Raw genomic sequence first — 14,896 nt, forward strand, 5'->3', positions numbered from 1 at the left:
GCCATGTTGGTATGTATCTAGGCTGGTGAGTTCTCAGGCATATTTTAGTCATAATTTGGGATCTCATGAACACGGCCCCATTACTTCCTTTCTGCCCATTCCACACACTGAGCCATGCCACCATGAATTCATAGGAAAGAGCACAGAAACACATAGGCCCAGAGGTAACTTCAGTTGCCTCAATACAAATTTGGATGCATACATCAGTTGTTCCATCTGTAGGACATAATAATATCATGATCATCAACGCCAATCCTTTTGGCTTAAAGATATGGATTCTTTGGGTGTGGAAACAACTGGATGGTTAGTAACTTAAAAAACGTTTGTTTATTCATTTTGAGAAAGAAAGCAGGGGAGGGGCTGAGAGAGAGGGAGAGAGAGTCCCAAGCAGTCTCTGCACAATCAGAGCAGAGCTCGATGCGGGATTTGAACTCACGAACAATGAGATCATGACCTGAGCCAAAATCAAAGTTGGATGCTCAACCCATTGAGCCACCCAGGTGCCCCTGTTAGTAACTTCTGATGAAAGAGGACAGAGAATAAATTACACTCAACTACAAAGATGTGTTAAAATACAACTCTATGTCCCTCTCTTTCCTCCTCTCTCTCTTTTCCCAACCTTTGTTGCATCTCCCAGGATTAAAACCTTAGGTCTTATGTTACTATAGAATTCCCTCCCTCCTAGAGTCTATAAGAGGCAAGGAACTAGAGGAACTGTGAGAGATGCTTGGATTATCACCTCCCTGGCCCCCGCAAGAGGTGGATCTTCTTCTTGGAGAGGGCGAACCATTGAAGCCTTTGTTCAGAAAGTGTGCTTGAAACCAGGCTTTATTTCCTTCCTTCCTTCCTTCCTTCCTTCTTTCCTTCCTTCTTTCCTTCCTTTCTTCTTTCCTTCCTTCCTTCTGAGAGATCAGGGGAGGGGCAAAGAGAGAGGGAAAGAGAAAATATTAAGCAGGCTCCATGCCCAGTGTGGAGGTGGAGGATAGACTCAGTCTCACAACCATGAGATCATGAGCTGAGCCAAAATCAAGAGTCAGACAGTTAACCAACTGAACCACCCAGGTGCCCATGAAACCAGACTTTACAGGAAGAGGGGAGATGTCTTATCTTTTGCGGCCTCCTTGCCAGCCTTTGACTTCTGGATGGCACCACTCAATCACCGGCCAGGTGTGTTCCTGGATTCTTGCCTCTCCTTTCTTGTCCATGTTGAGTCTTCTTTCATGATGCTGACATTTTCATGTTCTGGGATGGCAGCCCCTTGACCAATCCTCATTTCTTTTGGACTATGTTATTGTGTAAGCCACTTGTATCTCTATTTGCATGCCAACTGTTGTCCAATGAAACTTTCGAAAGCAAGGCTAATCATGTCACTCTTGTTCAAAACACCTGGGAAACTCTTTACTGCCTACAAGGTTTCATATTTGCCCTCTCAACCTCAACCCTCTTTGTAGTCATGTCTTCCATTTTCCCCTTAGGCAACTTCTGCTGTTCTAGCTAAATTGGGTTATTTGAAAAGTGGAAAAATACAGGGGTTCATGGAAAATTCAGTGTCTTACTTGAACTGTCATTTTTTTAGCATCTTACTAAATTTGTATATGTCCTTCAAAACTCAAAGGCCCCAAATGCTATGATTACTTCTTCAACAAACTCTTCATCTTTTGGGAACATTTTACATCATTTGCCAGAATCTGTCCAAAATTTTTCTGTATGCAGATCTTCTCTTCCCAGACATTGTGCTTCTTGAGATTGAAGCTGTATCTCTGTGAAGTTCTGGGGGACAGGCTAGGGGTAGTAGGTTATCAAGATAAATTGGACTAGAGCTTTGAACTCCCACATTGTTGGGGATTGGAGTGTTGGGGAGGGCAGGGGGGAGAGATTACAAAGGGACACAGGGAAGCTTTTAGGACTGGAAGATATGCTTATTATCTTAATTTGTGTAGATAGATTCTTGGGTGTATACCTATGTCAAAACTTATCAAATTTTTATCACATTTGGTGTGCCTAGGTGGTCAGTTGGTTGGGCATCTGACTTCGGCTCAGGTCATGATCTCACGGTTTGTGAGTCTGAGCCCTACGTGGGGCTCTGTGCTGACAGCTCAGAGCCTGGAGCCTGCTTCAGATTCTGTCTCTGTCTCTCTGTCCCTTCCCTGCTTGCACTCTATCTCTCGAAAATGAATAAATCTTAAAAAAAATTGTTATCACATTTAAAATATGTGAGCTTATTGTGTGTCAATTATACCTCAATGTATTCATTTAAAAATTCTCATATTGTTCAAATCCTCGCTAAAAAAGCCCTTTCTAAAACTGAGATGCTGGGACTAGGGATACATACATAAATGTACCAGCCAATAAAGGCTTTGAAAATGCTGGGTCTGAAAGACCAGGACAACTTTATTTGGTTAGTATCACCCAGGGTGGTTCCTCTGGGCTATACTGATGGGCAGCCAGCTGATTCTAGCAGTTCTAATAGGTATTGTTGATTTTATCCAAATGTCTCAGTACTCCTGAACCACTCAGCCAAGCTCTTATGTTGAATTACAGCCATTGTGACAAGGCATCACTAATCATCAGGTCCTTTTGCCAGGAGCTCCCATGTCATGGACACTTGTCTCTGTATATAAAAGGATGGGTGGGATGCTTTGAACTAATGGACCTGGGGTTGGGGAAGGGGGCAGCAGACAGAGGCTGCTATTGCAACAAGATCCCTGCTGCTGGCCAGAACTGGGAAATGTAAGAAGATGGTGCAGTCCTGTAGATATAAGTGTTCAGCATGCCATCTGAAGGATTTACAACAGAGACAGAAGGAAAAGAAGTTATGGCAGAAAAAGAACAGGAAGACAAGGTATTGATGCCATTTTCTGATTATAAAAGGGGCCTCATAAACCTGAAGAACTGTCCTCCAAGCCTGCAGGTGTTCCAAAATGTCATGCCTTTCTCAAAGCAAAGCTCTCCACTTGCCTTCCAGAGACTGCCTTCCAACTCTTCTCTGGCTTCCCTTCTACCTGCAAAAACCCAGCTGTCCCCCAGTTTCCCACCAATCCTGCAAAAAAACCAGAATTTCTGTGTTCATTGCTTATCCTCTTTATGGTAGAGCCTCCCTCAAATCTTTTCATTCATTAGACAGGTAGACATAACCCTCGGACCTACCTTTCTGAAGGTGGGTTTCTTTCTTTTTTTTTAAAGTTTGTTTATTTTTTGAGAGGGGGGAGGGACAGAGAGAGAGAGAGAGAGAGAGAATCCCAAATAGGATCCAATTCAGGGCTTGAACTAACGAGCCTGTATGATTATGACCTGAGCTGAAATCAAGAGTTGGATGATTAACCAACTGGGTCACTCAGGTGCCCTCGAAGGTAGGTTTCTTACACTCTCTGGCCTTATGTATGATTAAATCTGAGATATTGAGCTGAGGGGGTCCTTCTATAAAAAACACATGGGTTTTCTGAGTGTAAATCTTACATTTTCTCATTCTTGTCTCCTTAGTCAGCAGCATACGCCAATGATCTGTTTGAAGACACTGCTTGAATCCATGATTTTCCATGTCACATTTTTCCCCATGGCTAGCAGTAAGAAAAGCCTCTTGTGGTGCAGGCCCAAGACCACCATAATCATCATTGATTTTGCCTCTCTGCCCAGTGTCTTTAAGTAAAATTTCTCTCCTTTCACTGACAAATGGTGTTTCGTGTGTTTTTGGTTAGCTGAAGAGTGACCTGTGGCAACCTGGAGTACCTCCACCTTTTTTCATGGAATAGGATGAGCAGGGCAGAATAGGTAGAGGGACAATCACCTATTGGTGAGTTGGGAGGAAATATGTAGTTTCTGTTTAAGAGGCTTGCTAATAAAATATGATTGGGCTTCGGTTTGGATTAGTTTGAAATGTTTTCTGGATATGAGAAGAATTTACTTGGTTTGATAGACCTTCTAACAGTCTGGGTTGGGGTATAACAACCAGAAAACCTGTAACAATTTGCCAGCCCATACTTCTAGCTTCATTTGTTGGTAATTAGTAAAGAAGATACCCAAAGATACCCCTTTTTTCTGGAAACAAGCTCAGGTCGTGTCTACATAGAACCCAAGGACTGTAAACATGAGGAAGGGTGAAAACATACAATAGGCTTAGAATGGCATATGTGTATTTGGAAATTTTTAAAGCATGATATCCCCAGGGTTCTCCTAATAGTGTACTATAGATACAATGTAGTCTTGGGCCCTTTGGGGTCAAATAATTCTGATAGCTGTGTGAATCCCTTGTGTAATTGAATCTGGACCTTGTATAAGTCACATAAAGTTACGACATTATCTCTTATCCCCATCACATTACCCTTAAAGTGCAAAAGTTATGCAATCTTTAAAAATCATATGCCAGCCAGACCAAAGCAGATCTATAAGCTTGAGGCCTTAGAACCCAATTCTCCTATGAAAGACACAAAAACTGTTGTCCAGCCGACTTTGGTAGACCCTGGGTTTTGTCAAATTTTCTAGGTATTGATGAGATTCTTGTTCCTAATGAAACATGGGTTTCCTTTCACGATGGTCGATTTGCTCTCAGTTGACACATTTGCTCTTAGTGTGGTTGTGGGGAGAGACTGTAGTTTCAAGATGTTATGGCACGTGTCCCTGGGCCCAGGAGCAGAGGCATCTTGTAATAATATGTTATAGTTCTATCGCTAGATGTAAGTGTATCTTGCAGTGATACATTGCAGTAATCTTAGTTATAACATTAGATATAGTAATCTTGCAGTGGTACCCAATAATAACAGGTTAGTTATAATACTATATATGAGTATATTTTGGAGTGGGACCCTATAGTAATACTGATTCCCTGTAGTAATGCTATACTCTATCTTTTTTTCTTTTAATTTTTTTTAACGTTTTATTTATTTCTAAGAGAGAGAGAGAGAGACAGCGTGAGCAGGGGAGGGTCAGAGAGAGAGGGAGTCACAGACTCTGAAACAGGCTCCAGGCTCTGGGCTGGCAGTCAGCACAGAGCCCAACGCGGGGCTCGAACCCACGAACCGCGAGATCATGACCTAAGCGAAAGTCGGACGCTTAACTGACTAAGCCACCCAGGCGCCCCTGCTATACTTTATCTTGTAATAATGTGTTGTAGTCACATGCTTTGCACACACTGGTGTAGTCTAGGGGAGAAGGCACAGGCAAAGGAGGTCAGTAGCCTTTCCTGCTTCATTCTGGTGCCAGTCATCTATATAACACTCACCATTTTTGCCAGATTTACATAGAACTTGGCCTTGTTAACATGTACGTGTTATTTAAGAGCTGATAGTCTAGAGTCAAAGTAATGGCACAGGGAGACCTGCCTACCAGGTACCCAAAAGTTGAGATTAAGGGTGAGAACTTTGAATCTTAGTGTCTAAGATGTGAATATTTACTGATGAAAGCCCTGTAGGAAGTAAAAAATCATGACCCAAGTTATACATCTCAGCAGCTTTTGTGAGTTATGTCATGTGATAGGGCTACTGGAGGGGGACTTTGAAAGTAAAGGGCTGGATGGTAGGTGTTTCAATCTTCACAGGCAAAAGCATCCATGGTGAGCGGTCATTGCCATGTTCCAACAAGACTTTATCTGGAGCTCGTGTTAACTATTATTTCACTGATCTTGTAACAGTGGTCTCAATTTTACAACTGAAACACACTGAACAAACACACTGAAGGGCTAACTTGAAAAGTCACAGAAAGGCAGAGACAATGGAGTGGTCTTCCTACTCTCTTAATCCCCTAGGCTAAAGCCCCCTGAGACTTATTCTGGCTCTGCCTGGGCCAGGATCTTTTTTCTTTGCATCTTGTCTAAGGGTCAACCTTACTCTTCCTTTTCCAACCCTTTGTGGTAGTTTCTATTCATGAATCTTCACCTTTTCCTGGATGTCCTTATGCAGTGGGCCATCTTTCTCCTGTCTCGGTGGTAATCTTGTAAAAGAGGTAAATTTGGGGGGTGGGAGTGTGTGTAGGGGAGTGGGGTGAGGGCACAGAACTTGCTTGTCCTAAACCAAATGTTCCTCAGGCAGTTAAGCCAGTCACAGGAAGAAGAAAGCTAACTGACTATTCATAGGATCAGGACATTGTATGATGCAATGTAGTCATAATGCTGCATAAAGCCACCATTATCCTTATACCTCATAATAGCAGGCATTGAAACTGGCCCCAAACTGAAGTTCATAAGTTTATGAATTTGAGTGCAGTCCCTTTTGCCTGTCTATAACTCAATCCTAAAGTCTTTTTCCATTCTTTCAGCTTTTTCAAAATCTTATAGTAGTCTGTTACTATGCTGTCTGGTGTCTATTTCAATACATTTTCCAATTACAGTAGATTGTCTCACTCCCATAACATATGTCTACCTGATGGTTTAGGAGCCAACTATTGGCTACAGACATGTTTTGACTGTGCAGGCCAACATGGGGCGAGCAAAAACATTTGAGCTAGTTGCACCACTGAAACCAACGACTTTCCTATACAGTCTGGATTTTTGGCTTCTTGGTTGCTCTTAAAAATTTGTCTAGCAACACTGCCTCCCAAATGACTAGAGTTTAGAAGTGCCTTTTAGATGGGGCTTAAACTCTTCATTTCACCATTGTCTCCACAAATCTCTGCTTGTTTCACTTGTACTAATATTACCGGCCTGAAGACATTGACTTTATAACCTCAATCCTAAACCTTTGGAATCTACCACCACTGATCCTGTGGGTTCCACTTCTATCTTGCCCACATTTATCAAATAGTCCAGGGGCCAGTTTGCATTGTAGGCATGGGAGCTGGGGGTAAGAATCTGGGATTGTGTATGGGGTAGCTTGCTCTCTTTTGGCTCTCTATTCAGATCCCAGGGACCATACGTTATTAGAGCCCCTTCATCCCTGGCCTCAGAATCCCTACTTTTTCCTGAAGCATCATTTGAAATCCGTGAGGAAAAAGGAGAAAAGATCCAGCTGTCCATCTAAATATGCCTTGGGTTCCATATTGGGAATGAGAGACTCGTAGTAAATCAGAGTCCTCGCATTCCTGGCACTCAGCACTATGTTTCGGCGGGTTATAACACTGTTGTCTCTAAAATACAGTTCCCTTCCAAATAGCTGGAGAAGCCAGGTAACTGTGTTAGGCAGAGGAACTGCCTGAAACTGGACCTAGCCCCACGAGTCTTTTCCAGTGATGTGACTACCTACCCGGCTGGGACGCTGTCTGACTTCTGCATCTTTGGCATTTGACAGTAATAATGGCATCAATGATGATAATGTTGTGACAAGATAGTTCGCTGAACTATGAGTTTGTGTATATCTTCTGAGCTTTTCCTCTTCCTTGTTTGACTAGAGAGCCACATTTTCATTTTGTGTTCTTGCTTCACCTGGGGGATGAAACAAAAGCCTCTGAAGATAACTTCCTTCCTGAGTTTTAGATAGCTACAAAACCTGAGCTCCAGAGGGTATTACATTTTGGGAATGACTTAATTTTACTTGCCCTCCAGTAGAGCCTGAGATAAGGACCTGAGAACAGGTTGTATATTATGAAGTAGATTCTAGGAAACAGGAATGGGGGAATGGGGTGTGTGAGCCCAGAAAGGGAGAGAATAGAGTGTGTTACTGAGCTGATGACTGTCAAGGGCAACTGAAGTTTAATCCCACTGGAGATCCTCCGAGAAATGATGGGAAAGTTACCTTAGAATTGTCCCTCTTGATGCTGGGAGGCTGGGAATTTATCCACTGATTTTCATCCCCTACTAGTTGAAGCCTTCTTTTGGGAATGTGAACTGCTCCTTTCTGGAGCTGCCCACTGTTTTTTCTATGTGGGAATACTTGCTCCCTGTTATTCTGTTCTCTGTTCTTTGGGGCCTCAGCCAAAAATGAGACAGAAAATGCATCATTTTAACATTTAACATTGTGTGTATGTGATTGACCTATTTATATTTATCTCTGCATTTTATTTTTTAAATTACTTAATGTTTATTTATTTTTTGAGACAGAGAGAGAATTGCAAGCCAAGGAGGGGCAGAGAAAGAGGGAGAGAGAAATCCCAAGCAGGCTTTGTGCCAACTCAGGGTTCAATGAGATCATGACCTGAGCTGAAATCAAGAGTTGGATGCTTAATCAACTGAGCCACCAATGTGCCCCCTCTGCATTTTATATACACAACTATAATTTCTGTATTGTATATGTTACCTATATGTTATATAAATCTACACTACAGGATCTGTATAATATTCTATTATCTATTACATAAACCAATTAGCCAACATCCTATATTTAATACAATTCTAATTATTTGCTTTTATTCAAAAAGGGATACAAAATGTACATATCTATTTCATTTTGTTAGTCTTTTTTGTATTTTCTTAGGATACAGCTATTGAAGTGAAGTCACAGGGTCAAAGAGGATGATATCCTTAGGACTCTTAATACATTTTTTTCTCCAAATCGTTTTTCTGAGAGGTTTCATCAACTTTTTCCCCAACCAGCAGAGTGAGAGAGCATTTGGGGTGAACTTTGGTAATGACTGGGAGTGGGTAGCTAAGAGAGGTTGTAAAATCTTATTGCCTAGAGAACTTTTAGCACAGTGGAGATGTCTACTCATTAAAGATAAGTTAGTGGCTTATTCTACTTAAACAGAAAAAGGATGGATGACTTTCCTTCTGGATTCCTTGTCTTCCTTATTCTGAAAAGGCTTTTTGTTTTTTTTTAATTGTATCAGCTGAAAAGAACCCAGGCCCACCCATGTGCATGTGTGTAATCACACTAAACACAGAGGAAAGATTCTTAGTAAAGAATTCCACTCTGGGGATATTTGAGTTTTCAAAAGTTTACCACCATTTGTTCCATCTTATTTTCTGTTTATCCCTGTAATAAGTGAATTGCCAGGTATTCTGTGTTCAAATTTCCCTGAGTATGTGGGAAAGGATAAGCCCGATGAATGTTAGGATTCTTGTAATTTCAATATGTGTTAACAAATGCTTTGAGGAAAGTCTGAGAAGGAAAAAGCTATTGGTCATCAAAGTTGGGAAGGACTTGATTTTCCTTGGTCTCTTCTCTTTCCCAGGAGTTGACTAGTAATCAAAGAAAGAGATGTAAAAACAAAACAAAACAAAAAAACAAAACAGAGATAAAGAAAAGAGGGAAAAAAGATCTAGAGAATTTGGATTTCAGTTCAGCCCTTGGATTGGTGAACAAGGGCCATATTTCTGGATCAGAACTCAGATGCATAATGAACTGCAGCCACATTGTTTTCCAGTGCCTCCTCTGTCTTCTTGTTTGATTTCCTTGCCTTTCTTATCTTAAAGGTTCAGGGCACCTTCACATTTGTCACCAATAAAAAATGAGCTTGTTTGTCACCCCAAACAAGCAGAGCAGAATCTAAGGATTCTTAAGCCTAAGATTCTCAAGCTCTGTCTTCCTCCATTTCTTCTGAGGCTTCCCACTAGATCTTTTAAAGTGCTCAACAAGGAGATGGCTGGTTAGTTTCATGAAAGAACTCAGTAAACAACTGATTTCCAACCTTTGTAGGTCCCCACCAGTGTCTGAGACAGGCCATTCGTCCAGAACATCAGGGGGAAGTGTTGTGCTGCCCAGTCCCAGTACCAAGATGGCTCCCAATGGAGTATGGCTATAGACATGAGTATATTCAGACCATCAAGACACTGCTAGTCACAGAGAGCAGAATAGTTGAAACTAGGATGGTCCTAGAGTTTCCAGAACTATGGTGGCCAATGCCCGTGGAGGGAAATGTAGTTTCCATCACATCTGTAAGCTACTATCTCTCCAAACTTCCCTGTTTCACCCCACCCTCTGTTGTGTTTCTATTCTTGATGAGGTCTACAGAGAGAATAAGTGAAAAATGAAGCCATCCAAAAGTAATACAGAAGATCATCTTGAAAGGAAAAGATGTAGACAGAAACATCTCTGCCACCATATAGCTTACATTCCATGGCTCCTACTTCCTGGAATGTCTTATTAATTGATATTTTCCAAGGTCCTAGACCTGGGGTTGAAGCAGGAGATGCTTAGTAAATACTTGTTGAATGAAGGAATGACTCTGGTTCCAGGGCTGGTCCTGCCACTCTCTGACCACTTGGTTCCTCTGGGATTCAGTCTCCTCATCTGGGTGCTAGTGGGTAGGAGAGAAAGTGAGGTTCTACTAACTAATCACTGGGGTCCTGTCTATTTGGGATGTTTTATAGTTTCCACATTCAAGTATCTGGTTAGTTAAGTGTCTTAAGTAAAGATCTTCTTTATTGTCTCCCAGAATAAACTAACTCATATATGAAGGAGGAACTGTTCTCTTCTTGAACACACATGAAACAAAACAAAAGATCTCTTTTTCAGTTATGGCCTGGCCTCAGTTATTTCAAGTTGCCCCTGGAACTCATATACACTGTAGATAAAGTGATTCTAATGTCTGAGGGTGGATGCATTTAATTCTCTCTGCAAGGCAGCCCCCAGTTTGGCATGGCCAGTGCTTCTCCCTGTTTGCCTTCTGTTGCTCCATGTGCCCGCTGCTCCTGTGGGCATCACTGAGCAATGTTTTTCCACACTGGCTTCTCCTTCTAGGAGCAGTGGGTGTTCCAGTTTCCAGGGTTCCCAACACTTGCAGAACCAGGCCCACTGTTGCCTCTCAGAAATGCCATCATGAGTTGGCTGGCACCCCCTTCTCAGGTCTCTGGGTTCCGCGCCATGAGGCCCTTCTTCCAGCAGAGCAGCAGCCCCTTAGAGAGGGCTGAAGTTTAGCGCTGGGGGTGTCTCCCTCCAGGCTTTTAAGTTTCCATAATTCTAATAATAGTCCCTTTTGTTCCCTCATACTGAAAGAGTTAGCTGCTTCTAATAATTGGGACCTCTTTGCTACTTTAATATTCCCTTTGGCCTTTTCTGTTCTTGGTACTGAGTTAATTATTCTTTAAATTCATTCCATGAAAATAACTCCTGTGGTTTTCTGTCTCCCAAGCCTGGATGCTGACTAATATATGTCCTATAACAAAGAAGACAGGGGTCATCCCGTGAGGTCATAAGATCCCGGGCGTACCAGGTGTGCAGGTGAAGTGGCTCCAGTAGGCCAAAGGTAGTCCTCTAAAGGAGAATGGACACCTCTACAAAGCCCTGGGAAAGAAAAAGCCAAAGATGGAAAAGCACACAACAAACCAGTAAAAGGGATCTGAAGGGACCTGCCCAGAGCCCTGGTAGTTTCCATTATGTGGACATAGGAAAATCCAGCTTACAACACACAGAGGCTTAGGGGCCGGATGTGTGATTTGGGCAATTGGTGCTCTGGGAGCTTGGGGAAGGGAAACATCAGTCAAGTCAAGGAGGATCAGAAAATTTCTTGGAGAGGTAGACATAGAGAGGTGGATAGTGCTTCCGGGTGGAAAGCCAGGCATAAGAATGCTCAAGACAAGTCCAAGGGCACAGACTCTACTTCAAGGAGGCCTTCTACAGGAGGCCAAGGAACTTGCTTGAGTCTTTACTTTGCTTCTGTGTATTGGCATCATATCACAATGTCATCCTCAAGTATCATTCATATATATATATATATGTGAGCCATATATATATGGCTTTGGCACGGTGCACACCACCCAGCAGGCCCCAGGAAAAGTTGGGGTTGAAACAAAAGTATTTGCTTGTTTAAGAAAGAGACCAGTCTTCCCTGTACTGGCTTTAGATGAACTTGGGATGGCTCCTCCTGGAATGGACTTTGTTTGTTTTTTAGATAAATCTGCCATTGACGACAGGATGTCAGACAGTAGGAGGACTGTGACGTATGATCTGCAGGCGGGGTCCCTTCGGATTTCCACTGCACGTCACCTTGACTTCCTCAGCTAAACAACGAAGCAATTGGACACATCTTGTCTGTAACTACTCCAGATCTTTCCCGGGTCTGCTCAGGGGCAGTGCACTTAATCTCCACATGTAACAGATTTTCCGGGATGGTCCCAAGTGCAAATACATTGTTTGGGAGTGTGGTCAAGGTGGCCTGTACCACCCTGTCAAAAGGCACAGTTCTTTCTCTCAAGAAGCCTGTGGTTAGGGGGTGAAGCCACTTTGTCATATCACTCAGTGCCGTCACGGTAGATGTGCGTGGTTACCGTACAGGTCTAGGCACATGACCTTCCTTGGTCTTGGTGAGTGATGGGGAAAGACATGGAAAAAGGCAAATAAAGTGTGTATGGTGGCAGTGGTGGTGGTAGCTTGGAGAAGTGGGCTTGTTCGGCTGCCCACGAGTGGCCCCTGGGCCCAGTAGGCTCCCTCCCTTGGGAGGAAGCAGGCTTGGAGAACGAGCCTTTCCTCTGTAACAACTTCTCCGGCTCCTCCTGATTTCCTGTGTGGTGGGGAGAGCCAGCCAGGGAGGCTGCAGAACCGGGGAGAAGTGAGGCTCCCTCCCTTACTCTGTTCCAAACCCCCACTCGGAGGGACCAGGTTCAGGCCCAGATAGGAATTTATCCTTGACTGCTTAGCTATGAAGCCTGGAACCATATGGGGGGAGGGTGCGGGGGGGGGAGGTCAGGTGGAGAAAGAGAATTTCCAAGGAGGGAACAGAAGAACTGAGGGGTGAGGCAGGAGAGGAGAAAAGAAAGGATTGCAAAGGCAGAGGCACAGCGGTGTCGGTGGCCGAAAGGCTGGGGGCACATCCAGGACCCTTTGTTCTCTGCTCCCTAGGGGCAAAGGAGACTGGGGTGGGGCCGGGCACCACAGAGGGGTGGGTGGTGAGGAGGGGGCGTGTGGCGGAGAGGCTGCCAGCGGGAGGCCAAGGCTGCCCCTGGACGCCTGGCCCCCTCCCTTCCCCCCAGTCCCTCAGGGCTGGGGGCAGAGCTCGACCTACCAGCCCGCAGGCCCACATGGGCCAGCTCTGTTTCCCAGCGCACACTCGCAAACCAGCTGTTGGCCTGTTTTTCTCTTCCCCGCTTAGCTCCCCCCTCCCCGTGTCCAGTTCTCAGAACTCACTCCCATTGGATTCCAGGAAGTGGCTGGTGCAACTCTGTAACCAAATCCCCTTGAATCCCTTTGTATACCTTTTATGCCCCTCCGCTCCTCTGCGGTGAGGTGTCCTTCACCGCTGGGTCTGGGTCGGGTTACAGAGAATTCAGGATCAGTCTGAGGCCCTGGGACAGTCCTGGGTCCTGGGATCGGAGCCTCAGGGAACAATCCCGGCCCACCACCAGCAGGCAGCCCTCCTGGATTGGCCGTGGCCTGCAGACCTGGTCCTTCACACCCACCTCCCAGATGATGGTGGGCTGCTATTCCTCCAGCCAGCTCCTCCCGCAACCCCCGGGGTATCACCAAGCCTGTCTTGGTTCCTCCCTCCCTCGGTCCTGGGTCCCAGTAGCCCATTTTCCCCAGCCAATCCTTTTCTAGAGTTTTCACTGTCCTCAAAGAAATCTGATGTCTAACTGCCAGCTGAACGCTGGTTTCCCTTTCCTGTATCTTTGTTGTCTAGATCCGTCCTTCTCTCTGTGGAGGACGCTTTTGACCACATCTTACATGAGAGGTGAGATGACAGGTCAGGGGGTGGTGAGGTTTTTCTGTAAAGGAAAAGTCAGTAAATATTTTAGGCTTTGCAGGGCCACGTAAATTTCTATTACATATGCCTTGCCTTTCCTTTTCTTCCCCTGCCCCTGAGCTCTTCAAAAATGTTTTTACAAAAATGCCTTGTTAAAAGGCCGTACAAAAATAGGCCATGGCCACATTTGGCCATCATTTGTTGACCCCTGGACCAGATGATCTCTCAGAATGTTATTTGTTTAAAATGTCTTAAAAATTAATTCTGGGCCTAGAGACACAGAGCTGTGCTGAGCCCCAATTCCACAGAATCATCCTGAGAGTGCTGACAGAGGGTGCCAGAATCCAGTAAGTTTGGGAAGCAGATCCTGTCCCACGGACTGCATGGAGCCCTGAGCAATGGGAACCGTGTCTCTTCCACCCCAAACGTCAGGAGATTCTAGTATGTTTGAAGTCTGTGTTTAGGGCAGATTGCTGGTGTTCTGTGAGATATCCCTGGAGAAACAGTTTTATATATGAATCGTCTCCCAGGTCTGCTTTTGACTTGGAAGAATCTACTTTTTATCTGGAGTTTGGACCCTGTCCCCAGCCAGCAGGTAGCATGAACACCAGGAGGATGCACCTGTCACTAAGCAGTCTCCTCTGGCTTGCACAAAGGACCGCAGGGTATCGGGTAGGAGGCTTGGGACCGTGTGCTGCGGAGGGGGGGAGGGGCCTAAGAGGCTGGGAGGGGAGAGCAGGCCCGTAAGAGTGGACCACAGGATGTTTCCTATTCCCTAGCTGGGAGTCGTGGAGAACTCATTCATTACTGCTCACTGAGCCTTGAGATCCTCCCAGGCCCCAGCTTCACCCACGTAGGCACCTGGGCTGGGATGCAATTAGATCAGTCAGGCAGCATCCGCAAGGGCCAGCCTGCTGTGAGGGAGAGTGCATGTTCAAGTCCAGGAGACCTGGGCTCTATTCTCAGTTCTACTAATTAGCTGTGTAATGTCGGGCAAGTGTCTTTTCCTCTCTGATTTCAGTGTTTCTCCCCTGCAGTGCTAGGAGATGTGCCTTCAGCCAGCTTCACGACTTGTTGATGACTGTCACATAAACAAAGCACATGTGTCTGGCAAGACACCTGCAGACCGGAAGGGACTGTCCCCGAGAAGCCTTTGTGTGATGACCCACAGACCCACAGAATGCTGGGCCAGGTGCCGCTCTGTGGTCACTGCTCATCTCTGCCCTGTGAGAATGGAAGCTGAGATTTATAGCCCACATTCTGTGAGTTCCCTTCCGAGACTTCAAGCAGGGGGTACAGTGGGAGCAGCATGAGAGAGAGAGAGAGAGAGAGGAGAAAGTGTGGCTTGGTGAAGCCCTCTGCCCCATGGCTGTCATTTGAAAGCAAGAATGGGGTTGGGAGGTAGGGCGTCTGGCTG

General features: G+C 44.9%; 2 long non-coding RNA genes across 3 annotated transcripts in view; both read left to right on the forward strand.

Moving 5' to 3' along the window:
* The first annotated feature begins 2,546 nt into the window (after positions 1 to 2,546).
* On the forward strand, positions 2,547 to 3,670 carry LOC144218722 (uncharacterized). The gene is made up of 2 exons (XR_013331241.1): positions 2,547 to 2,842; positions 3,481 to 3,670. It is a non-coding gene; the product is annotated as an uncharacterized LOC144218722 (long non-coding RNA).
* Positions 3,671 to 11,703: 8,033 nt separating this feature from the next.
* LOC144218724 (uncharacterized) overlaps positions 11,704 to 14,896 on the forward strand; it is a 6,383-nt gene continuing 3,190 nt past the window's right edge. The window contains exons 1-4 of one of the 2 annotated variants that reach the window (XR_013331243.1): positions 11,704 to 12,103; positions 13,417 to 13,467; positions 14,010 to 14,151; positions 14,517 to 14,741. This is a non-coding gene — a long non-coding RNA (uncharacterized LOC144218724). The remainder of the gene's footprint in view (positions 12,104 to 13,416; positions 13,468 to 14,009; positions 14,152 to 14,516; positions 14,742 to 14,896) is intronic. The other variant, XR_013331244.1, reaches the window with a different exon arrangement.

Source organism: Crocuta crocuta, unplaced genomic scaffold (genome assembly GCF_008692635.1).
Source record: "Crocuta crocuta isolate KB4526 unplaced genomic scaffold, BGI_CrCroc_1.0 scaffold229, whole genome shotgun sequence".
Lineage (NCBI taxonomy): Eukaryota > Metazoa > Chordata > Mammalia > Carnivora > Hyaenidae > Crocuta > Crocuta crocuta.